The sequence below is a fragment of the Cupressus sempervirens genome, chromosome 8, assembly GCF_028749045.1.
Source record: "Cupressus sempervirens isolate cs-2001-9-10 chromosome 8, ASM2874904v1, whole genome shotgun sequence".
In the NCBI taxonomy this organism is placed as follows: domain Eukaryota; kingdom Viridiplantae; phylum Streptophyta; class Pinopsida; order Cupressales; family Cupressaceae; genus Cupressus; species Cupressus sempervirens.
In genome coordinates, this window is record NC_143125.1 from 384,968,311 (window position 1) to 384,996,212 (window position 27,902).

Below are 27,902 nucleotides of genomic sequence, written 5' to 3' on the forward strand. Positions count from 1 at the left end.
TCTCTGATGCTCCTTTTTTGATATGGCCTTCAATATATACTTTATCTGCTACTTGATCACATTTGTATTATTACATGTTCATTATCTTTCATACTACATTAGATATGATACAATACATTACATATATATACTAATCCAATTTACAAAATTACAAAGTCAGCCAATACACAAGTTAACACCAATATTACAAAGTCAGCCCATATGAAGACACTTGGGTCTTGAAGACTGACTTGGTGAAGTTTTGATACTTGGTGTCCACTATCATTACTCAACATCATCATGCATTTACTAGAAGGAGAAGCTTTTTCCATACTAATCACCTCAAATTAGTCTCAAACTTGGTCTACACTGGTGACTAGGTAGATATTGTGTTACTTGTCATAAACTGAATGACTCAGTAAACACTAGTCATCAAACAGCTCAGTTAATACTAGCTTTACATTCCATGAACTGCTAGCTCACTAGAAACTACAAAGCTCAATAACCACTAGAGTGCTTGAGTTGAACTGCTAGACTTCACACTAACTGAATTCCCTTGGTAACCACTAGAATGCTCGACAACCACTTAGAATTAGTCCAGACGACTCGGTAGCAATTGTAGAGCTTGGTGGCTACTAAATTACATGGAAAAATACTATAGACTATTCAATGAGCTTGGTAGCCATACAAAATCTAAATAAGTTTTGTCACTAATAACAAACTTGACTAATATGTCAACTTTATACTACATTACTAAAGCTTGAGGGTATCATCCCCACCCCAGTTTTACTTTCTATATGAAAGGTTTTTGGGTCACCATATTGTGTGTCAAAGTGTTATGAATGTTTAATGCTTTCACTTTTTCATGTATGCAATTAGATCAATGATTAATTGGTAAATTAATATTAAGTTTTATTGGTTACTGAATCACCCCTCCCCTCTCAGTAACTTAGCCTATCTTATATTTCCAAAAATTGGTATCAGAGCTTTGTAGTTCCCAAAGAAAAAGTTTAATAGCTTGAGCAAAGATAAGAGGAAATGGAGTTTATTTGACTTGATAAGGCTATTGAAAATGAAAAACTAGATTTGAAATGGGTATTGGACAACTTAAGAAGGCAAAGGAGTAACTCTTTCAATCTCTAAAAAGAAGAAAAGATCTTGCAGTAAAAATGAATGAAAAACTCTACATTGAAGAAAGAATTGAAGATATCCATTTAGAAAGTAATTCAAATGAAGCTAATAAGTAATTATAAAACTAATAGAAAAGAATGGTACACTTCAAGAAGAAGTAAGAAAGCTGAAAAGAGAACAAGAAATTTAGCCAGCAAGATTGTGTGAAGTTATGGAAGAGACAAACAAGATAAAAGAAGAGTTAGAGGGAAAGAATAATGAAATTCAACATCTATCCTTCAACAGGCATATGTCATTGATCATCTTACTAATCCAAATGAAGAAACCATGAATCTAAGATTAGAAAATGAAATATTATAGAATGATCTAAACACTAAAAAGAAAACCAATGAGAGGATGATGAAATCTCAAATAGACATGGATAAATTAAATGAGACAATCCAATAATAATCAAAAAGAAAAGTAGGAGTTGGATATACAAAAGAAGGTGAATCATCCAAGAAAGGAGTTCAAAATAATTAAAGACCGACTTGCAATCACTGTGGTAAGCTAGGTCATACATCAAACAAATGTTAGAGCAATGGTAAAGCTAAATTGAATGGAAAATGCTACAATTGCAATAAGTATGGTCATAGACTTAATGAATGCAAAGAGAAATCTAAGTTTAAAGAAAATGTCACAAATCAAGAAGCATGGGCACAAATATTTTGAATAAAAAAATAAGATATTGAATCTAGTAGAATAGATTATAAAACCTATATTTGGTTGGGACTACAACACTTGGTGCAGATGTCACTATTGTGGAGAGTTTAGATACATTGGAATAAACTAAGTAAAACATCACATAAGGACAAGAGACACCACTAAAGGATATTTTATTTTTATAGAAATTGGGCATCTTGCCAAGAACTATATGAACATTGGAAGAATTGAAGATGCAAAGAAAGCCAAGGCTGATAACATTAGAAAACAAATGAGACAACAATGGATTTTGAAATCTTTTGAGAATGCAAGTCTAAACAATGAAGCAAATGTCACTCAAAAATTGGGTGACTCAAGCATTTATACTTGATCTCCCACAAGATAACTAGAACTAAGATTCTGAAGCAAACATCTTACATCAGTTTCTATTAGCTACAAGGAAAGATCCATATCAACATTCAAGATGCAAAGGGATCACTGAGTATCTAAATAAATTCTAGACTTTAATGAACTAGGTTGGGTTGCAAGACCCTACTGAGCAAGGTTAGGAGTAACTAATTTATGAATGGCTCTACTAAGAATTTAATTCAAACCAAGTGGAAGATATTTTGTCATTGAGCAAGAAAATGTACCGATCATTTATGGTGATGGGAAAGTGAAATTCATTAAAAGGATGAAATTTAATTCATTTGTCACCATGAATTTTCAAGAGCTTATGTGAAGAGTGATTTTTGTGCATTTGTGCAAATTGTTGTTGAGATTTTCCATGTTTTTCATAAACCCTACTTAGCAATGGCATCCTCTAGTAACAAAAGAAAGAAAGGATCTATGATGTTAGTCCAAGTAGTTGAATGGAAAGCACCTAACTTCAAGTTGAGTCCAGTGATTGTGGAAGCACTTGATCTTACCAGAGCTCAGTAATTCCACCTAAGGTACTTCTTGTTAACAATATTTTCTCACATTTTTATTGTTAAATTCAAGACATGCAAACCCTAGAAATGGATGAAACTTTGAAAAATTAGTGTGCGAATAGTACATTGAAACTTTAGCATCAACACTTGGAAACCAAGGGTTTAACCCACATTCCACACATGCTCTAAGACTCAGATAAAATGGATAAGGTTTATCCTTAGCCATGTGCACAATGGGTAGTTATGGTTGTGGTAGCCTATTCTCATTACAAAGAAAATGATTCATTGGATCATAGGGCTACCAATGTTGACTAAGGAAAAGACTACCAAAACCTTAAGTCAAGTAGAACTGGAGAAGAAAGCTCTTGCCAAATGGGATGGAAGAGGTATGAAGATTAGTTGTGTAGCTAACATGGAGCTAAAGTTTGGAGTTCATATAATTGTGCACAAAATATATAGCTCCAATTGACTCAAAGTGTATCATGTGAGGTAGTGGATCTTGCTTTCAAGATGGTGAGGAACAACATGTCCTTTGACCTTGTCAAGTTGATGTTGAACCAATTCAACAAAAATATGGAAAGCATCAGAACCTTGAAGAATAACTCATGTAAGTTTGGTTCACTTTTAACCTATTTATTCTTCTTTGTGGAAAAGTTTTTCCCTTCAAAAGGTACAGTTGTATGGAGAAAAGATGTACCTAAACTATATCAAATCAATGAGTATATAGCAAAAATGGGCAAAAATTATGTCAGTATTATGGAAAATTATTTTGATTGATTCAAGGAAAAGATGAATAGCAGATTCAAAATTCCCTAGAAATTTGTAGAAGATTAAAAGGATGATATTTATTGTATGATAGATTGTGACAAAGTGTTTATATAAGTAGTCAAACCAAGAGTGGTATGAGTCAAGCCACTAGGCTATGAAGTTAATATTGGTGATACCAAGGATATTATTGAGGCATTGTTAAATGAACCTATAGATCCCAAGGCTACATATCTTGGTACATATGATGAAGCTAAAGCCTGAATAGAACTAGAGATAAAGCTTCCTTAGGCTTTCAAAAAAGGAAAGAAGAGGATATCAAAACTTTTACAAACTATCTCTACTCTCATATTGATAGAAGGTAAAGGAGATGATATAGAAGGAGATGATGCAAATGAATCAAAATTAGAAGAAGAAGAAGAACCAATCAAGAAGAAAGGTAAGGTTATCATAACCAAGCCTACAAAGTTATCTATTGTAGTGTTTACAAGGAGAAAATCTAGAAAGAATCTAACTTGGGTGAAGAAGCAGAGGATGTGATTTTAAAATAGCCTCCACCCACTTTTCAAGAGAAATTGAAAGAGATTAATTCTAGAGATGGCATGGAAAATTTCAAATCATTGAGAAATGAAACCAAAAATACAAAAGAGAAGAAGCAATTTGAAGACATGGTTATGTCTAAGATAGGTAAATGTAAATATTCACTTGACTAATTTGCCCACCAAATTCCCAATGAATTGATGGAGAAAATTAAGCCAAGATGGGAACATACCAAGAAAATTACAAAGGACATATATGAACAAACTCTAAGGCAATTCATGCCAAGCTTAAATGACAAAGAAGTGAAAGAATCCATCAAGCAGAATGAAGAAAAACTTACTTTGAAATTTAACACTTGCTTGACACTAATCAAGGGCATTGAACATGTGGTGAAGAATGCTACTAATACATGGAAGAACATCTAAAATCTTTATAAGTTGATACAGGAGCATCTAGAGGTATAAGGGCAATCTTGTGTCACCCAAAAAATGTACTTAGACTTAGTTTCTGTTTCATGTGTTTTCATTTTTGGATACCCATTTGGGTCAAATAAAAGTTCCAACTCTCACAGTTCCACTATCAGTGTGCTAGTAAATTCCAAAAAAATAGGAGTATGTAATTAGGCAATCATTTGGTAAACTAGAAGGTGTGAATTGGCTAGATGAATGTAATTGTGATTTAGAGCATTCCAAAAAAAGAATCAAGTCAAAAGGCCCCACAGTTTGAAAGTTATTGCAATTTTCAAGTTTTGGAGACCTCCTAAGAATGCTTCAAAGTTAGGTTAGGGGCATTAAATGACCTCAAAAAGGGCTAAAAAATGGGGGATGAGCAAAGCTTGCTTTGAGAGCTTTCCAGAAATGTAAACAGTTTGTCAATCAGAACTACGATTCAAAAGTTATGCCTCCCAGAAGTTTGGTTACCATTTCTGGATTCTTCTAGATTTGTGATGACTTCTAACGTAGCTTTTGGAGCCTTCTATTTGGTTGGTGGATGCCTACTAGCACTTTCTAGAATGTATTCCTAGTCCTTAACCCTTTGGGGTCTATTTAAGGAGATTCTTGGCATTACAAAAGGCAGTTCAAAGTGGAGTTTGAGAGGAGGTACTGAAAGGAGAAATTATCTCCACATTTATGCTATTGTAAGCCCTTAGGGCATGTTTTGAAGTTTATCTTCTCTATATTGAATGTACTAGCTTATTTTTTAGTTAATACAATTTCCCTTTTTCTGTTGTGTCCATTCTGTTCTTGTGTTGTGTCCCCATCAAGTGGTGTCAGAGCTGGTTTTCCTGAGTGTGTAGATAGAGCATTCACTATGAGGCAATTTGCACCAGGACTGTGTGATTATGGGTTCAGGTTAGAAGATGCCTCCATGAAGAGAGTGTGGCAAAAGGGCTAGAGCTATTAATTGTGAGGAGGTTAAAGCCCTCCAAAGGCAGGTACAAGCATTGCAAGAGGAGCTCCATAGAGGAGAAAATGTTGTTGTAGGTGATGATAATGAGGATGACAATGAAGAAGAAGAAATGAGACCAGAAGGGGAATTTGACAGGGAAGTTTTGAATCATGCAGAGGAAAGGCTTTTTAGGGCCATTACTAAGTTTGGGAAAAGACCTACAATTGAAGTGGGTGTATTTTCAAGAAGTCTGAAACCAGATGAGTTGATCGATTGGATCAATGAACTGGAAGAATACTTTGAGTATGAGGATATCAGGGACCTAGATAGGGTTAAGTTTTTAAAGGCCAAACTGAAAGGCCATGCCAAAATCTAGTGGCAAGAGGTTCAATTGGACAGAAATAGAAGAGGAAAGGAGAAGATCACAAGATGGGATTGCATGGTGGAAAAATTGAAGAAGCAGTTCATTCCTATGGACTACGAGCTTGATTTTTTTAAGAAGATGCATGGGTTAAAGTAAGCAGGAAGATCAGTCCAAGAATATACAGAGGAATTTTATCAACTCTTGATTAGAGCGAGGCATGCAGAAACAAATAAGGAGAAGGTTGCTCGTTATATCAGTGGGTTGCGACCTAGCATCCAGGAGGAATTAAGTCTGGTAAGAATGACCAATGTTGAAGAGGCATACCTTTGCCGTACGAGTTGAAGAGAAGCTGAATAAAAGGTTTGAAGGAAGAAAAAGAGGGTGCAGTCAAGGAGGAAGGGGAAGCGATAGATCATCTAGAGGCCGCAATGAAACTAAAAAGAAAAATGAAGATGTGGGTACTAGCAGGAACCAGAGGAATGAGGGTTTCAATCGCTCCCATGATCAAGACTTTGGAAATTAGAGAGGAAGAGGTAGAGGATGTGGACAAGGAAGAGGAGGCTTCTATGGTACCTATTTCCATTGCAATGAAGAAGGTCATCATGCCTTTGAATGCCCTCAACAACAAGGAAGGATAGATAGGAGAGCTGAGGGCCAAGCTAGGGTTTCTCATGTGGATGAGGATGCACAATCATCACATTCAGAGGATGCAAAAAGAGGAGAGACCTTGGCAAATGATAGAGTCCTACTAAATGGTGAGATTGAACCAGGACAACGGAGGAGTTTGTTCCATACCAGATGCAAGTGTGAGGATAAATGTTGTGACATGATCATTAATGGTGGTAGCACTGATAACTTGGTATCAGAAGAGATGGTCTCTAAGCTGAAGCTCAAGAGGGAGAAACATCCCTAGCCCTATCGGATTGCTTGGGTAAAAGATGATCATAAGGTCCTGGTAAGTGAACAATGTTTAGTGAAATTCAAAATTGGGAGTTACCATGATGAAGTTCTCTGTGATGTTATTTCGATGGATGTTTGCCATCTATTGTTGGGTAGACCATAGCAATTTGATAGACATGTAGTACATGATGGACATGCAAACACATACTCTTTGACAAAGGATGGAGTTTGCCACAAATTGAAGCCCATGAAAAAGGAAGGTGAAAAGGTATGTAGTAATGCTAGGATTTGTCTTGTTGATGGAAGGAAGTTTTTAGATGGTATGAAACATCAGCATATGTGCTATGCTTTGATTCCTAGGAAAGATAAAGAAGGTAGTAGTGAAATACCACTTGAAGTTTCAGATTTACTAGGGGAGTTTGGAGATATTATCTCTAATAATGTTCCAGATGGATTGCCACCAATAAGGCAAATTAGTCATCAGATAGATCTAATTCTAGGAGCTAATTTTCCTAACAAGGCTACTCATAGGATGACTCCTACTGAAATAGAGGAGCTAAATAGATAGGTTCAAGAGCTATTGAGGAAGGGCTTGATTCGAGAGAGCCTGAGTCCATGTGCAGTACCTATAGTACTCACACCAAAGAAGGATGGAGAGTGGAGGATGTGTACAGGTTCTCAAGCTATAAATAGGATAACCATCAAGTACCAATTTCCTTTGCCAAGGATGGATGATCTTATGGAATGCTTGAGTGGAGCTCAGTACTTCAAAAAGATAGATCTCAAGAGTGGCTATCATCAGATATGGATTTGAGAAGGAGATGAGTGGAAAATAACCTTCAAGACCAAGGATGGTCTTGATGAGTAGTTAGTCATGCCCTTTGGATTGACGAACACCCCAAGCACCTTAATGCGGCTCATGAATGAGGTACTTAAGAAGTTCTTGGGAAAATTTGTTATTGTCTATTTGGATGATATTTTAAATTTCAGCAAGACTTTGGAAGAACATTTACTGCATATTCATAGTGTCCTTGAAAGGCTATGGGAAGAGAAACTGTTAATTAATCTGAAGAAGTGTATCTTTGCAAAAAGGGAGTTAGTCTATTTGGGGTTTGTTATATTGCCCGAAGGTCTCAAAATGGATCCAGAGAAGGTAAAAACCATCTTGGAATGGCCTACTCCAAGGTCTGCTACCGAGGTAAGATCATTTCATGGTCTAGTTAGTTTTTACAGGAGGTTTATTAAGAATTTCAGTGGCATATGTGCACCCCTAACTGATACAGTAAGAGGGGATAGAAAAGAGTTCAAATGAACTATAGTAGCTGCGAGAAGTCTTGAATTGCTGAAGAAGAAGGTAACATGACAACCTGTGTTGGCACTTCCAAATTTTAGAAAGGTTTTCTAGGTGGATTGTGATGCCAGTGGCAGCGCTATTGGGGCTGTATTAAGCCAAGAAGGTAAGCCTATTGCATATTTTAGTGAAAAATTGAATGATACAAAGAAGAAGTATTCTATTTATGATCAAGAGTTCTATGCAATAGTTCAGGCCTTAAAGAAATGGAGGCATTATTTATTTCCAAAGGAATTTGTTTTGCATACTGATCATCAGGCATTATAGTACCTAAATAGCCAAGGTAAATTGAATCAGAGGCATATGAAGTGGGTACAGTTCTTGCAGAGTTATACATTTGTGTTGAAGCATAGAAGTGGAAAATCTAATAGGGTTGCAGATGCACTAAGTAGGAGACAGTTGTTGCTTATAGTAATGCAGGTTGAAGTAGTTGGGTTTGATGAACTCAAGAATTTGTACCCCGAGGATACTGATTTTGCTGAAGCATGGAAAGCTTGTAAAGAACCTATTGCTGTAGATAGAACCAAGTGGTTAGACTATTTGATTCAGGATGGCATGTTGTTCAAGGGTAGTCAATTGTGCATTCCAAGGAGTTCCATGAGGGAAAATTTGATTAAGGAGAAACACAGTGGAGGGATGGCAGGACATTTTGGTTGAGTAAGACCATTTCCATTCTTAGAGAACATTATTTTTGGCCTCAAATTTCACAGGATTTTAAGAAGTTTGTATAGAGTTGCCAGGTTTGTCAAGTTGCCAAGGGGTTTAGTCACAATACTAGCCTATATCAGCCATTTCCTATTCCATCAAGGCCATGGGAGGACTTAAGTATGGATTTTTTTCTTGGATTGACAAGGACACAAAGGGGTAATCACTCAGTATTCATGGTCGTTGATAGGCTCTCCAAAATGGCACATTTCATTCCATGCCACAAAACTCATGATGCTATCCATATTGTAGACTTCTTTTTCAAAGAGGTGGTAAGACTACATGGTCTTCCAAGGAGTATAGTTTTTGATAGAGATACTAAATTTGTGGGGTATTTCTGGAGGACATTATGAAAAAAGTTGAGAACAGACTTGAAATTCAGTTCCATGCATCACCCACAAAATGATGGCCAAACAGAAGTGGTAAATAGAAGTTTGGGCAATTTGTTGAGATGTTTGGTTGGGGATAAGCCCAAGGGATGGGAGTTGATTCTACCACAAGCAGAGTTTTCTTACAATAACTCTATAAATAGGAGTACTGGAAAATCACCATTCCAAATTGTATATGGGAATAGCCCAAGGAATGCACCAGAATTGAGGAAGATAGAGCAAGGGAAGAGGACAAGTACTAAAGTGGAAGAATTTTCTGAACATATCAAGCATCTACATGAGGAGGTTCAGTAACACATTACCAAGATAAATCAAGAGTATAAAGCTAGGGCTGATCAAAGGAGAAGACATAAATAATTCCAAGTAGGGGATCTAGTCATGGTGCACTTATGAAAAGAAAGATTTCCAGCCGATAATTACAACAAGCTAAAAATGAAGAAATTTGGTCCCTGCAAAATTTTGAAGAAACATGACTCAAGAAATGCATATGAGGTGGAGCTACCAGATGGTATTCACATTTCTCTCATTTTCAACATTGCAAATTTAACAGAGTATCATGATGATGGTGCAGATGAGGAGCTGGTGTTAGAGCCATGTCCGATTCCTACTTCTAAGAAGGAGGAGATAGAAGACATTCTAGACCATCGTGTGGGTAGGAGTACCAGAAATAGGCAGTATGAAGAGTATTTGGTCAAATGGAAAGGATGATTGATCAAGGACTCAACTTGGATTTCAGCAGCTGAGGTTTCCCATTTGGGATTTCCTCTACCATTCATAAAGTGACAGGGTCACTTTTCAATCTACCCTGGGTGTCTGATGTAGGAGCATCCAAAGGTATAAGGGCAATCCTTTGTCACCCAAAAAATGTACTTAGACTTAGTTTTTGTTTCATGTGTTTTCATTTTTGGACACCCATTTGGGTCAAATAAAGGTTCCAACTCTCACAGTTCCACTATTAATGTGCTAGTAAATCTCGAAAAAATAGGAGTATGCAATTGGGCCATCATTTGGTAAACTAGAAGGTGTGAATTGGCTAGATGAATGTAATTGTGATTTAGAGTATTCCAAAAAAAGAATCAGGTCAAAAGGCCCCACGGTTTGAAAGTTATTGCAATTTTTTAAGTTTTGGAGATGTTCTAAGAATGCTTCAAAGTCAAGTTAGGGGCATTAAATGACCTCAAAAAGGGACGAAAAATGGGGGATGCATGAAGCTTGCTTCAAGAGCTTTCCAAAAATATAAATGGTTCATCAATTGGAGCTATAGTTCAAAAGTTATGCCTCCCAGAAGTTTGGTTACCATTTTTGGATTCTTCTAGATTTGTGCCAACTTCTAATGCAGCTTCTAGAGCCTTCTATTTGGTCGGTGGATGCCTACTAGCACTTTCTAGAATGTATTCCTAGTCTTTAACCCTCTGAGGTCTACTTAAAGAGATTGCTGGCATTGTAAAAGGTAGTTCAGAGTGGAGTTTGAGAGGAGGTACTGAAAAGAGAAATTATCTCCACATTTATGCTATTGTAAGCCCTTAGGGCATGTTTTGAAGTTTATTTTCTCTGTACTGAACGTACTAGCTTATTTTTCAGTTAATACAATTTCCCTTTTTTTGTTGTGTCCATTCTGTTCTTGTGTTGTGTCCCCATCATAAGTAGAGTGATTTTTTTGTTTGTATTAGTGATAAAGATGATGATGGTGAAGATGATAAAGAAGGAAAGGAAAATAATGATGAAGAAGAAAAAAATTATGACAATATAGATGATGAGGAACAAGACAAGAAACTACCAAGGAGAATCTCTCTAATATTTAGAGCATTGAGAAAACTAACCTTGAAAAGATTGTAGTAGAAATTATAGCCTCACTTCCTCACTCTCTAAGAAAAGCTTTAAAGCCATCAATCTTAGAGAAACCTACTACCGAGTTGGTTGTGACAAACACTGCAAATCCAAGCACTCAACTAATGTTTGCAACTATTCAGCTTAGTACCTCATTGACTAAAATAACCAAAACTTCATCTATTGAGTAGTCAGTTCTTTCTCCTTCATCAATTTTGGCCACTCAACAACAAGGTATTTCTTAAATAAGTGCAATATCTACTTTTTTTTGCTAGTCCTTCCATTTCAAATATTGTTACTATTTTGAGTATGCAAATAATTAGTACAAAGAAAGTTGAGATCAAGCCTCAACCAAGTACTAAGGTCTCAACCAAAGGAAAAGATAAGGAAGAAAATATTGATCTTGATAAAGATATAGTTATTCTAAATTGGGATATTTGGACTCTAAATCCTAGTCATATATATGAAGTAGGAAATCTTTTGAAGAAGAAAGCTAAGCAACAAAGGCTTAGAGAAGAAAGAAATAGAGATCATTAAGTGCTTGAAGATTCAAATAACATTCTTATAGATGCAATCAACACTAAGGTTAAAAATTCTCAACCTATTTTGGCCCAATTAGCAGAAGTGGTCCAAAAATTCAATGAATATTTGAATGGTAAAGAGAAATTGTTGTAAAGAGTAGAGAAAAAATTTGAAAATAAAGTATTGGAGCTAGTAGCACAAAAGATTTCACTATAGCAAGTAGAATTGTCTACTACTCTTAGCTCATTGGAAACCTCTGCCAATAATGACACTTCTCTATTCAGTAAACTATATGATACATCTATCTTCATGTAAGAAATAAAAGATAAACTCTCTAAGATAGATGGAGATCTAAAGGCAAGTGCACACTAGTTGCCACTTGATCTGAGCTATAGTTCTTCTCATTACACAAAGATTAGATTTTTGACTAATATGCAATCAAAATTACTCAAGGAAGAAGCCAAGATAAGGGCCACACTTGTAGATATACAAGGCATGATTCTTCTAGTCATGTATGCATTGTAGAAAAAAATTGCACATGCTGAAACTCCCATCCATGATAACAACTTCTATATAGCTGATCACATGATGGAATTATTAGTAGAAGCTCAAATTACATTACATGCAAGCAAGGCATTGCAAGAAAATTGAGACAAAACAATGTCACTTATTTTAAAAGTACATTCTAACTTTTTGTCACATTTTGGCATAACCAAGTAGCATACACCTTTGGCATTTATGTCCAAAAAGGGGAGAAGATGTAATATGTAAAAGGGGAGAATATGTGATGATACAATAAAAGGGGAGAAGATGAGAAGATGTATATAATGTGTAAAGTATATTGAATATGTGTGTATTGGGGAGCATCATAATATTTATTGATACAATAAATATTATGATGCTCCCCAATACACACATATTCAATATACTTTACACATTATATACATCTTCTCATCTTCTCCCCTTTTATTGTATCATCACATATTCTCCCCTTTTACATATTACATCTTAATTACATCTTCTCCCTGTTTTTGACATAAATACCAACAAATATTTAGATAAACATCTCTTACAAAAGAAATTTTGAAAATTTTCAAAAATAGAGTATGCCATCAAGTTGAAGGAAAAATATGGAGACAAAAATTGTTTTAAACTTTTTGAATTTAGTTTTGATTGATAAGTGCTTTTGTCACCAATGCCAAAGGGAGAGATTATTGACATTATAGTCTAGTTTTTTTATTAATCACACACACACACACACACACACACACACACACACACACACACACACACACACACACACACACACACACACACACACACACACACACACATTTAGATGGTTAGTAGCTACCAAAATTATAGTACAATTAATAGTGTTAAACAAGTAATTCAAGCTCTACTAAGTTCTATAGTTGCTACCAAGTTTCAAGAACAATATTCAGTTCACACTGAGCAGTATCTACTAAGTTGGTGATTATTAGTGTAAACCAAGCTTCATACTGTTTACGAAGTTTTCCAATGAAAACTAATATCTCTAGTGCTTTTTAATTTTGTAGCTTCAACAATACGAATCTAGTGTCGACCAAGCCATACGATATCAACCAAGTGATTCAATTTGTATGATGAGTTTTGTAGTGTTCACCAAGTCACCAGTGCATACTGAGTTTAGACTACTTGGAAGTGATTAGTATAAACTAATCTTCTATGTCTACTAAGTGCATGATGATGTTGAGCATTGACAATGGATTTTTAGTATCAGAACCTCACTGTCATGTCCCCAAATTTTTTGGTGACAGTTTGATTTAATTAATTTAATTAATGGTTGTCCAAGGATGACTAATTAATTATTTTAATTAAATAAATAATATTAAAAGATAACCTTGTATTTAATAAAGTGACTTGGAAAATATTTAATAAAGTCACTTGAGGGATAAGATCAAAAAGGTTCTAGAAGTCTTTGGAGAGGATGGAGGGAAAAGAATAAATAGGCACCCCGGGGCTCCATTCAAAAAGGCAGTTGATTATCTCTCTTTGATTTTCAGATTGTGATTTAATCACAAGTGCATTGTGGAACCTAGGGTTTCTACAATTGTCACAGTTGGCCATTGAGAACGATAACTCTCAATCGGTACGCAATTTTGAGGGTGTGAAATATCATCTGAATTATTGTAGATTGGAGGTGACATTCAGTCATTTCATCAGGGCGATAATTTGTGGCTTAAGGAAAATTTTGTGGTTTTGCATCACTAGTCATGAAAGGATTAGCTAGTGCGGAATTAATTGACACCTACACAAGCATTGCAGAATTGAAGACTCGTAACTCATTGATCAGTCTGAGGGTTTAAGGAAATTATAAGCAGCGAACTATTTTTCCAAGTAGGTAAGAGTTTTGTTATCCATAATAATTCCATTTTCTTTTGGAGATCAGCATGGCATCGCAGGACGGGAGGATTTTGCAGGTGACTGTATTGTCCCCGTGCTGAGATTAAAAATGGGGCTTGAGCCAAGATCGAAATAGTCCCCCCACTCCAGTCTAGACAGGCATATATTGTGACATGCGTCGCTGTAGAAGGGTTGGCTTGAATCCGATATCCAGTGGACTAATTAGCCCGAGTGTTCATCGGCAGACTGCGTTCTGTTAAACCCAAGTTTGCACATGAAATTTTCCATTTCACTAGTAGTGGCAGAAGACATATTAATCTGCATACGGGTTAATCACTTTCACCATAGGAGGAACCCATTCGCATCAAACCCGGATTGAAGGCTATTAATCGCAGCAAGCTGATTAATTGGAAGTCACATGCATAATAGTTGCAGGGTCATCATTAAGGTCAGATGACTCAATCTACATCCAAGTGGATAGAACAACGATTAACGATATAAAGTCGGTGGCAGTTTTCCATGTGAAGCTCGCAGACCCGAATTGTCTCAGGTGCCGGTCTGAAATGCGTGGATGCCGAAATTAGAGAATTCGTGTTGGGTCTAATATCAGTTTTGCCGATAGCAGAATTAACATTCATCACTGTCGAATTATATCAGGAGGTCAACATTTTCTGTTGGTGTGCAAGTTTGAGATCTAGACCAATGTCATCCTCCTTGGACTGGACGGTTTAATCAGATCTTCATTGCAGAAGAAATATTGCCTAAACTTCCATCAACAAGGGAAAGAGGTTATTGATGACGGAGATAAGAGGACTAGTTCCAATAACTGGCCAGAGGCAGCATAGGGGGTGCATCCACAAGGTAAGGTTGGTGATCAGTATTTCCGTAATGGGAAGGCAGAGGAAATACAAGCTTGTGCTCAGTGACCAGTTTTTCACAATTGAAGACTCAATGTCGATTCTTTTCTTTGCCAGGATCATCTAGTTAGTAATATTTTATCATAGTACATTTGCAATTGTAAATAATGACAGGTTCCTATTAGCAAATAAAGTTGGCTCTAAAGTATTTGATAAATTATCGTAGCACAGTTTTTTGTAGCTCTTAAGACAGGATTATCAACCTTGGTTGCAAACTGTTTGACACAATGCAAACCCCTGAAGAATAAAGAGTTTTATTTGGTGCTGGAAAAAGCAATAACCCCTCAGGGTTATGTCAGTGGTATCAGAGCGGTTTTCTTGCCATCCTGTGGGGTGAGAATCGAATTACATGAGTGATCAACACTCTACTTCAACCAAGATGGACAGGTACAACACAAAGTCTCCAAGGACACAAACTCGGACAAGTAATAGACATAGTATGCAGAGTCAAAAATGTGGAAAGGAGGACTATTCAAGCATTCAGGATGAGCTCAGAAAAATCAAACATAACATGTCTGAACTGTTGGTTAAACACCACCGTATGCTTGACAGGCTGTCCGTCCCAGCTAAGGTGAATAAATCAACTGGATTTCATTCTGTCAAACCTTCTCACAAAGTGTTGACTGATACAATGAGAGATGTTACTAGGAACCTTAATGAGGAATTCGAGAAACAAGTGTGCAATCGATCAGAGGCTTCAGTTCGGTCACAGGAAGAAGTGGTGAAGGATATTACGCTGATGGATAGTAACTGTCAACTTGATACTTCAATTGAGACAGTTGTATACAGGTTTCCCAAGGGTGATGTCTCAGATACTCAAAGTGGTTTGGTTCTGACAGTTAATGATTACAGTAAAGTGAGTTCAGATGATGATGAAGATGTCATTGTGCATGGTGATGAGATACCTGGTGAAAATGAGCAGACATCGAGCATTTATGATTTTGTTGATAGAGAGTACTAGGCTCAGTTAGATGCTTCGTCACATGAGGATGAAATTGGCAGTACTTCACATGATTTGTCCAGCCAGCTGAAGGTAAGCAAAGATAGTATTGTGGCTTCTTTATCCCATCATGACAGGATGCGGGAGATGATAGAAGAGCACATCCGAATGATTCAGTTACAAGGAAGAAATAAGGGAGTTCAGGCAAAATCTTCTTGTTGTGACTTACATGCAATTGGTGAAGGAATGGGAATGATGAAGTTGAGCTATTTACATCTTCTATCAGATCGTGAACATCTTCTAAGCCTTGCCAAAGACTATTCAGATGCCTTGAGGAGGAAGGAGGAGGAAGTTGTCAAGCTTTCTTGTGAGCTTGAGGACACTCGAGCAACTTTGGCATTACAGGACTGGGAGAGACATGAGAATGAGCATGGCATGGAGCTAAGTTTAATTTCATTTGGTACGTCTAACACTCAGCTTTCTACATTTGACGGATCATATATGGTAGCTAATAATGTTACGAGTTCATCTTGCATTCACATCCAGGATACAAGGACAATGTCAAACAAATATGAGTTAGTTGGTATTGGTCACATTACTCAGGTAAGTAGTTTGCTTGAGTTACCAACTGTTCCTTGTTTACGGATATGGACTCAAGAATGTTTTAGCAACGTCTGGGATTCAATTGACTGGAGAACACTTAATGGTAGCGATGATTATTTAAATACTATCATGGACTAGATTAGCAGAACACCCGGTGTTGTCTTTCTTTGTGCCAGCAGCCTGACCGATGTTGGTATTGGTTTTTATACACCGTTGTTGGGTTTGGTTTATATATGTAGACAACCCTTCTTTCTGAAAGATGTTGAAGATTTTTCATATTTGCCAGTGTGTACTGATGAGTCCCAGGATCATTTCGGCCTTGATGACATCCAAGAGTATGAAGTGGGCAGTTTTGAAGATTCAGCTTCCTTGACAGTTTCTTTAGGTTCAGAAGAGCTTGACAACAGAACTATAGATTTTGACACTCTGGATGTTGATATGAGTTTTGGAGTTGATTCAAAAAATATGGATGGTAATAATCCAGAGACCAGTATCTTTGAAGATACTCCTTTAGACAATGTGTCAGAGGGAGTTTATAGAAGACAATCTAGCCAGAGCCATCATGTGATTAGCCAGTTGAAAGTTAGTGAGCGAGACATTGCTATCGCTTGTAAGCATTTTGATACTGCTCGTCAGTTGTTGGCTGTTACTGGTTGGGGTACTTCTATGACAGATGAGTCCAGCGGTGGTTACTTTTCTTTGGCAGAGATTCATGCCTTGCATGAAGCTGTCCGGATTTTGAAGCAGGATTACTTACGATTGGTAGCTGACCGTGATCACCTGGTTGAGTGGGGGAGTACAGCATATGAGGCACTCTTGGATCATGAAGAGGAGGTGAGTGAACTTTCCCAAGAGCTCATAGCGACTACTAAGGCATTAGAGGACACACAGCGAGATCTACAAAAGTCACAACTTTAGTTAAAAGAGGTGACTGTGGAGTTGGAACATTTGCGGTCAAAACCAGCCCCAGACCCAGTTCATTTGTCTAATGAGGTAGATGACGGTAAGTACACTCCTACAGTAGCTTTTGAGGAGCTTATTGTTGAGACTGACATACATGTTCAGGGTTTGGAAGAAGTTGGTCTTAATGAGTTCGGGATACCGGTAGAGTCAAGTTTCCAAATTGATTCTTCTTAGTTAGTTGATAGTGTGGTATAGTGGGGTATGCCACCTTCACAGGAGGATCAGTTGTGGTGTGCAGGGAAGTATATTGATGCTTCCTCGTATAATTTTTACTGCACTAAACCGTTCATGGAGTATTTGTTGGATAGTGCACGTGTTCATTTGGACCCGTATAAAGTGACAGAAGGTGTTCTCATCCATGATACTAGTGTTATTTGCAGATTGGTTGAGAAGATTATAGGGGTCCTTTCTACTATGCTACCTCACAGGGATCTCGAGGAAGGGTTTGTTGAGCAGAATGCACGGGATCCTATCCAGCCTACAGTCACTCGGAGTCAGAGATTGGAGCCATATATTGATTACCAGTTCAGTGATGATGAGCTAGCAGCAGAATTTGGAGGTTCTTACCGGCATTATACGGTAGGGTACACTCATCACACTCCTACAGTAGCTTTTGAGGAGCTTATTGTTGAGACTAACATACATGTTTAGGGTTTGGAAGAAGTTGGTCTTAATGAGTTCAGGATACCGGTAGAGTCAAGTTTCCAGATTGATTCTTCTCAGTTAGTTGATAGTGTGGTATAGTGGGGTATGCCACCTTCACAGGAGGATCAGTTGTGGTGTGCAGGGAAGTATATTGATGCTTCCTCGTATAATTTTTACTGCACTAAACCATTCATGGAGTATTTGTTGGATAGTGCATGTGTTCATTTGGACTCATATAAAGTGACAGAAGGTGTTCTCATCCATGATACTAGTGTTATTTGCAGATTGGTTGAGAAGATTATAGGGGTCCTTTCTACTATGCTACCTCACAGGGATCTCGAGGAAGGGTTTGTTGAGTAGAATGCATGGGATCCTATCCAGCCTATAGTCACTCGGAGTTAGAGATTGGAGCCATATATTGATTACCAGTTCAGTGATGATGAGCTAGCAGCAGAATTTGGAGGTTCTTACCGGCATTATACGGTAGGGTACGCTCATCATTTCTCTTTTGACACATAGGTAGAAGATTTTATTTCACGCAGATGTAGATTGGCTCCAATTTCTTATCATCCATTAGGGGATAGATTGGCACCATCTTTTGAAGATAAAACTGGTAGTAGCAAGTTACTCAGCTTACCGCATCGACACGCCCAGAGTAGTTTTTCAGAGATTGGATTTGCTGGCAGTAATTCAGGTACCTATAGCTGTTGTCATATCTACAGTGCAGTTGGGTGCAAGTGTCATTCTGACGGGGGCTTGAGTTTTGATAGAGTTGATGTTTCAGTTGGCTTGAGTTCCGCAGAATGGTTTCTTCTACTGACATCTATAGTTGGTTTACAGATAATTTCATCAGAGTTGTCAGTTGTTTGTATGTTGAATACAGTTTCTCAGCTATTGGTATTGATGATTTCTCCACGAGAGTATGATGAGGATTGGGATGATACACAGATTTACATTTGGGATCCAGGAAGACTGATTGGTTCATGGTTCAGCCATTGCTTGGGGACAAGCAATTTCAGGAAGGGCGGACTGTCATGTCCCCAAATTTTTTGGTGACAGTTCGATTTAATTAATTTAATTAATGGTTGTCCAAGGATGACTAATTAATTATTTTAATTAAATAAATAATATTAAAAGATAACCTTGTATTTAATAAAGTGACTTGGAAAATATTTAATAAAGTCACTTGAGGGATAAGATCAAAAAGGTTCTAGAATTCTCTGGAGAGGATGGAGGGAAAAGAATAAATAGGCACCCCGGGGCTCCATTCAAAAAGGCAGTTGATTATCTCTCTTTGATTTTCAGATTGTGATTTAATCACAAGTGCATTGTGGAACCTAGGGTTTCTACAATTGTCACAGTTGGCCATTGAGAATGATAACTCTCAATCGGTACGCAATTTTGAGGGTGTGAAATATCATCTGAATTATTGTAGATTGGAGGTGACATTCAGTCATTTCATCAGGGCGATAATCTGTGGCCTAAGGCAAATTTTGTGGTTTTGCATCACTAGTCATGAAAGGATCAGCTAGTGCAGAATTAATTGACACCTACACAAGCATTGCAGAATTGAAGACTCATAACTCATTGATCAGTCTGAGGGTTTAAGGAAATTATAAATAGCGAACTATTTTTCCAAGTAGGTAAGAGTTTTGTTATCCATAATAATTCCATTTTCTTTTGGAGATCAGCATGGCATCGCAGGACGGGAGGATTTTGCAGGTGACTGTATTGTCCCCGTGCTGAGATTAAAAACGGGGCTTGAGCCAAGATCGAAATAGTCCGCCCACTCCAGTCTAGACAGGCATATATTGTGACATGCGTCGTTGTAGAAGGGTTGGCTTGAATCCGATATCCAGTGGACTGATTAGCCCGAGTGTTCATCGGCAGACTGCGCTCTGTTGAACCCAAGTTTGCACATGAAATTTGCCATTTCACTAGTAGTGGCAGAAGACATATTAATCTACATACGGGTTAATCACTTTCACCACAGGAGGAACCCATTCGCATCAAACTCGGATTGAAGGCTGTTAATCGCAGCAAGTTGATTAATTGGAAGTCACATGCAGAATAGTTGCAGGGTCATCATTAAGGTCAGATGACTCAATCTACATCCAAGTGGATAGAACATCAATTAATGATATAAAGTCGGTGGCAGTATTCCATGTGAAGCTCGCAGACCCGAATTGTCTCAGGTGCTGGTCTGAAATGCGTGGACGCTGAAATTAGAGAATTCGTGTTGGGTCTAATATCAGTTTTGTCGGCAGCAGAATTAACATTCATCATTGTCGAATTATATCAGGAGGTCAACATTTTCTGTTGGTGTGCAAGTTTGAGATCTGGACCAATGTCATCCTCCTTGGACTGGACGGTTTAATCAGATCTTCATTGCGAAAGAAATATTGCCTAAACTGCCATCAACAAGGGAAAGAGGTTATTGATGACAGAGATAAGAGGACTAGTTCCAATAACTGGCCAGAGGCAGCATAGGGGGTGTATCCACAAGGTAAGGTTGGCGATCAGTATTTCCGTAATGGGAAGGCAGAGGAAATACAAGCTTGTGCTCAGTGACCAGTTTTTCACAATTGAAGACTCAATGTCGATTCTTTTCTTTGCCAGGATCATCTAGTTAGTAATATTTTATCATAGTACATTTGCAATTGTAAATAATGACAGGTTCCTATTAGCAAATAAAGTTGGCTCTAAAGTATTTGATAAATTGTCGTAGCACAGTTTTTTGTAGCTCTTAAGACAGGATTATCAACCTTGGTTGCAAACTGTTTGACACAATGCAAACCCCTGAAGAATAAAGAGTTTTATTTGGTGCTGGAAAAAGCAATAACCTGTCAGGGTTATGTCACTCACTAAGTTTGTCTTTAAACTCAAGTACCAACAGTTGAGCCGACTTTGTATATTTTGGTGAATCTTGTATTGTAGCAAACTTTGATGAATTGTAAATTGGATTGATATATATGTAATGTATTGTATCACATCCTAGAATGATATATGAGAAAAAAATATAGAATATGAATGCTAAGGAATATGTATAAGAGAAGAAATGTAAAGTAAAAAGGTTACAACAGTATAAGGAGCAACAAAGATTTATCTATCACAAAAAGGTGATCATTACACTCAAAAGAATCTCATTCATCAAATCAAGGTTGTAGATCAAAGATTGGCCACTAGTTCATCCTAACAAGTGGAACAATTAAATCCTTTTACAAGGTAGACTTAATAGTATTTTACAAATCTCTTTACTGAGTGCTTATTTTATTATATGTTTATAAATCCTTTTGCAAGGTGGACCTAGTAGTCCTAATTACTCCTAATAGGGTAGATCATCAAAAGTGATCATTGTATGCCTTAATAGGCCAACTTTATACTACAATAATAAAGCTTGTGGGTATCATCCCCACCCTAGTTTTAATTTGTATTTGGAAGGTTTTTGGGTCACCATATTGTGTGTCAAAGTGTTATGAATGTTTAATTATTTCAATTTTTCATGCATGCAATTAGATCAAGGATTAATTGGTAAACTAAGATTATGTTTTACTAGTTATTGATTCACCCCTCCCCTCTCAATAAATTAGCTTATCTTATATTTCAAACAACTTCCTAGTCCTCAAACCTAAGATGAAACTAGTCACTCAAGAAGTGCCTAAAGAAATAAACAATCTACTGCAGAAGCATAAAGGAATACTTATAGGAGACACTCCAAATGAACTCCCACTATTGAGGGGCATCTCACACTAGATTGAATTCATACATAGTGCTTCTCTCCCGAATAATGTTGCATACAAACTCACCCCTAATCAAAATGTAGAGGTATCCAAATAGATCAGTGATTTTTTGTCTAAGGGACTCATTCAAAAGACAACCCTTGTATAGTCCCTAGTGTATTGGCCCCTAAAAGGATGGAAAATGGAGACTTTGCATTCACTCTAAGAAAGTGAACAAAATAACTATAAGGTATAGGTTCCCTATACCTAGGATTAAAGATCATCTAGACTAACTTGGAGGAGCATGCTACATTTCTAAATTAGACCTTAAATCATGATATCATCAAATAAGGATTAGGCATGGAGATGAGTCAAAAACAACATTTAAAACCTTTGAAGAGTTATATGAATGGCTTGTCATGCCATTTGGTCTAAGAAATACCCCTAGCACCTTCATGAGGTTAATGACTAAAGTGCTTCATGACTTCATAGGTAAGTTTGTAGTGGTATATCTTGATGACATATTGATCTTCAGTAGAACCAAGGAAGAAAAAATGAAGCATTTGAACTAGTCCTTCAAAGGCTACATGAAAAGAAGTTGGCAATCAACCTTGAAAAGTGTGCATTTATGCAAAAAAAATTAACATTCTTGGGCTCTGTTATCTCAAAAAGAATCTTGAAGATGGATCTTGAAAAGGTAGAGGCTATCCTTAATTTCCCAACACCTAAGATAGTAGGGGAAGTTATAAGCTTCCATGGATTAGCAATATTCTATAGGAAATTTGTGAAAAACTTTAGTCACATCTGTGCACCCTTATTGAATACCATCAAAGGAGGTATAAAGACAAAGTTTCAATGGACAACTCAAGTAGATGAAGTATTTGAATACTTGAAGGGTAGAGTAGCACAATATCCAATCTTGGCACTACATATCTTCAACAAATTATTTATAGTTGAAACTAATGCTAGCAACCTTGTCATAGGTGTAGTCCTTAGTCAGAAGGGAAGGCCAGTGGATTTCTTATCTAAAAACTAAATTATGTCAAGAATAAATATAGTACATAAGACCTAGAACTATATTGTATGGTTCAGGCTCTTAAGAAATGGAGGCACTGCCTGCTTCCTAAAGAATTCATTGTCTTGTTGGTGGAAAATTTTTTCTTCTAATAAAAAGAAAAAGAAAGAAACTTCTACACCCAAATTCACAAGATAAATGCAATTTTCCAACAGTTGAGGAATCTTGATTTCTTCAATTCCTCTCTGAATTTTAGTAAGGTTCAACTTACTTAATAGATCTTCTTTCAAATTTATCTTTTAAATCTGAATTACTTTTAAGCCAAAAGTATTAAGGCTTCTTGTCTATTCTTAGCTAGGGGGATAATCTGATAAACAAGAATTGAATAAACAAAAATGTATACTATGGAGAGAACACACAATTCCTCTATCAATGACTTCTTGAGAAACATTCAAACTAATATTCATCTAACATGAAAATAAACATCCAACATCAAAGGAATTTCAACGATTGAATATTAATTCAATACTAAATCAATAGAGAATAAATTCAAAGCATAACATCTTCAAACATTTAAAAATTTTCCTTTTTCACAAGAATGATATTGTTCAGATATAATATTGGAAACTTATAAAATTTGCATGGTTATAAAAACTTAGATAAAAATGGTCATAGTATGATAACCATCAAAAACTACCAACTCTTAACACTATTGAGTTTTAAACTTCAATAAGAAACTATCTAAGAATCTCCCTAAAAACATGATTCTTAGATAATTAAAAATAGTTATAAGAACCAACATAAGGGTACAAAAACCTAGAGTTTAACTTTTAAAAACAAAAACTAAAAGTTTTTAAAGCATTTTAAAAGATAGCACTATTCATCCATTGATTGGTAAGTGGTTATTCTTCTTCCTCATCTTCAACATCACCCTGTCCATGTGCTAGCTTCCATGTCCTAAAGGTGTTCATGAATTAAGTCATAGAAATTGTATTCAAATCTTGATGCTCTACAATTGGTTTTTCTAGATGTCTTTATCCAACTTCATCTTATTCATTGTATCTAGGTAACTAGGGAGTCACAAAGTGCACATTCCTAAGATTACTTCACTTTTGGCCACCTTGGAGAAGTCAAATGATGTGAGAATAATTTTATCCTTTATACACCTCATGTGTTCTTCATGTTGTTTGATCATGATCTCTACATCAAAATCTCCTTCTTTAAGAGGGTTGGAAAAAGTTGAGCCAATGAGAAATTGGAAGTCCCTGCTTACATGCTCAAGCAATGTTTTGAATTTTTTTTCACATGATTGCATCCTAGAGATAGAAAAGGTGTAATTAGATACCCTCCAAGCTAAATTATTCTTTAGAACTTGAATCAATCCTACATCCACATGTTGCAGCGAGTTCTCCTTGAGGAACTTTTTTAGTTCAAAATCTTCCACCTCTACCAATTGGGTTACCATGGCTAAGAATTTCTTGACTTATCCTTTCCAAATTATAGACTAAATATGGGATTTATCAAGTGTGATTTTGGCTAGAAAAAAAATCTCATGCAAATTTTGTATGAGTTTAGTGACTTGGTTTGTTACTAGGATGATCCAACTGAAAACTACAAACATCGTCATTTTCCCTTTCTTTAAATCCTCTAACAATTGTTGATTTTTAGGGGCACTGGAATCAAAGGAAAGTTATGATTGATTACAAAGGTTGAACTTTGACCTTTTAGTAAATTTATATACTTATCCATTACATTATTCTCAACTTTTAGTTTCTTCTTTTCAATCCTATCTTTCTATGACTAAAGCACAATTTTCTTGGTAGATGTTTCTACCTAGTGTTCTTTTGTTTCACAGTTCATTTCCCCCAAATTTGTGTGTGTGATTTCAAATTTACTTAGGTCCAACTTATATGTTCCCCATTTTTTATTGTAGGTGGCTAGCTTAGCTATACTTCTCCTTGTTGCACTGTTAAAGGTTATCTTGGTTGCGCTTTTAGTTCTCTTAGGTTGGAGGGCCTTGTTGGTATATTTTCTCATAATTTCATCAATAGGGAAAGAAATTGGAATCAAACTCCTCTTCCTATTTACTAAAGCTACAAGCTTGTTAGGAGTGGTAACATCCTATTGTGACTTAGTACCCTTTTTGAGAGTGTTCATGACTTCCATCCTCAAGGGAGATGAACACACAATCATTTGAACTCTCTAGCTATTATCAATAAGCTCACCACCTAAGTCTTTATTTGACTCACCATCTACCTAGATCACTTGATGGAGCTTTATCAGTACTGGGATTTTATTTCTCTTGTTGGAATGAGCCTTTTACACAAGAGGGGGATTATGGATCTTCTTCTTAGAGATCCTTGATGACCTTCTATTACCTACAATTATAAGACCAACATTAGAAACAAGGTCAATCTAGTCACTAATACATGTGTCATTTTTCATTCTCAACCAAGACTTTGTCTTCTCAATCACATTTTTCAGTCTTTCAAGGATATTATCATCTTCTTTAGAATTCCAATCTATAGCAATCATGTTATAATTTGTAGGTTCAATTTCTTGGGTAGCTGGGATATTTTTTCTATCTTCTTCTATGTCTATTATATCTACACCCAGTTTCAATTGAAAAAGATGGAGTTGTGTAATAGTGAACCTAGACAATTCCCTTCTTTTCACCTATAACTCATCTACATAATCCTCCTAAAAATATTCCATATTAGGGATATACACAGTCCTTGCATGAGTGTCAAATAGGTTATGGATAATTCTTTTGCTATCAAAATATAGTCTAGCTTGATAGGAGCCAGAATCAAATGTAACCAAGTTAGAGCTTATATACATTGCATCTTCTATGCTTTTGCATGTTAATTTTCCTAGCTTAAGTGAGAGAATAATATCACAAGATTCTTTAGCTAAGAATTTTTTTATTATAGCAACTGATTGCCAAGCTACCTTTGCCAAGACAAAGCAATCAAGGGCAAACCTAAGAAGGCATAGAGGTTCTTCATCGAAACCTCCTACTCTTAGATAAGTAAATATCAAGAATTGGATATAAAGGCTATCAAAGGATTGAATGATTTTTTGAGATTCACACTAAAATCTATGGTGCAAAGGGCTTTTCATATAAAAACACATCTTTTCAAAAAAGATCTCATGGACCCTTCTAAAATCTTGCAAAACCTTATCTTTGTGCAACAAGGGATAATAGTTATATATGATGTAGGAGCATCTAGTGGTGTACTATATCACCCAAAAATATGCTTAGTGTTAGTTTCTATTTAATTTTTAAAATTTTTTGGATACCTATTTGGGTTAAATAAAGATTCCAACTCTCATAGCTCCACTATTGGTTTTCTAGGTTAGAGATTTTGAGCACCTTGGGATATGTACAATGCAAAAAATAGGTTTTTTTAACTGAACCATAATTATAATTAACTAGAGGTTATATATTAGAGGGATGATTATACTTGTAATTTAAAGCACTCTAGAAAAAGAATCAGGTTAAAAGGCTTTACAGTTTGAAAGTTATTATAGTTTTAAGTTTCCTGGAGACCTCCTAAGAGCACCTCAAAGTAAAATTTGAGGTACTAAATGGCCTTGTACGGGCCCAAAAAATGACAAAAAAGAAAATATTTTCCATAGGGATATAGAGAACTTGGAGAGATTTTTGAAAATATAAATAGTTTATCAATTGGAGCCCTATATCAAAAGTTGTGCCTCCCAAAAGTTGGACTACCATTTTTGGATTCTTCTAATTTTACACTGACTTCTTATGAGTTTTCTGGAATCTTTTGTTTTGGTGTTGGATGCCAAATGGCATATTCTAAAATGTATTCCTAACCATAAACCTAATTTAGGTTACTTAAGGAAATTTCAAGCATTGTAAAGGCAACTTTTTGGTGGAGTTTGGGAGAAAGTACTATGAAAAGGGTTTTCTCCAAAATCTAATAACATTTTAAGCCCATAGGGCATGTCATGGAGTCTATTTTTGTTGTAATAAATGTAATAGAATATCATTTCTAATTATAATATTCCCCCTTTCCTATTGTATTCATTATTGTGCCTTCATCAAGTGGTATCAGAGCAAGTCTTCCTAAGTGTGTAGACAGAGCATCGACTATGAGGTAGTTTGCACCATGACTGTGTGGTTGTGGGTTTTGATACAAAAATATGCCTCCATGAAGGGAGCATGTTGTAAGGGTCAAAGTTGTTATTCTTAAGGTTAGAGCCTTGCAAAGACAAGTCTTGGCATTACAAGAGGAGATCCATGGAGGGATGAATGTTGTCATAGGTGATGAAAGTGAGGAAGAAAATGAAGAAGGAAATATTGGGCAGGAAAGGGAAGGAGATAGAGAAGTCCTAAACCAAGTAGAGGAGAGGCTTTTTAGGGTCATTTCCAAGCTTAGAAAAAGACCTAAAATTGTTGTTAGCATGTTTTCAAGAAATCTAAACCCAGATGAGTTGATCGACTAGATTAATGAGCTAGAGGATATTTTGAGTATGAGGATATTGAGGACCCTGATAGGGTTAAGTTTGAGAAGGCCAAAATGAAAGGGCATGCCAGAATCTAGTGGCAAGAGATTCAGTTGGAAAGAAATAGAAGAGGAAAGGAGAAAACCACAACATGCAGTTGCATGGTGGACAAACTTAAGAAGCAGTTCATTCTTGTTGATTACGAGCTTGATTTGTTCAAAAATATGTAAGGGTTAAAACAAGCAAGTAAATCTATCTAGGAATAACTACAGGAATTTTACCAATTCCTTATTAGGGTGGGGCATGCAGAAGCAAACAAGTAGAAGGTTGCTTGATACCTTAGTGGATTAAGACCTAGTATTTAGAAAGAGTTAAGTTTGGTTAGAATGAATAGCATTGAAGAGGCATACCAGTTTTCCTTGTAAGTTGAGGAGAAGCTAAAAAAAGAGTTTGATGGAAGAAAAAGAGGGCATAGTTAAGGAAGAAGGGGTAGTGGCAGGTCATTTGAAGGCCAAAATGAGAACCAAAATAAAAATAAAAATGTGGGTACTAGCCAAAATCAGAGGAACAAAGGTTTCAAGCACTCCCATAATCAAAACTTTGGAGATGAGAGAGGAAAAGGTAGAGGATGTGGACAAGGTTTAGGAAGAGGAGGCTTTTGTGGTACCCATTTTCATTGTAATGAAGAAGGTCATCGTGCCTTCAAATGCCCTCAATGCCAAGGAAGAAGAGATAGGAGAGCTAATGGTCAAGCAGGGGTTGCTCAT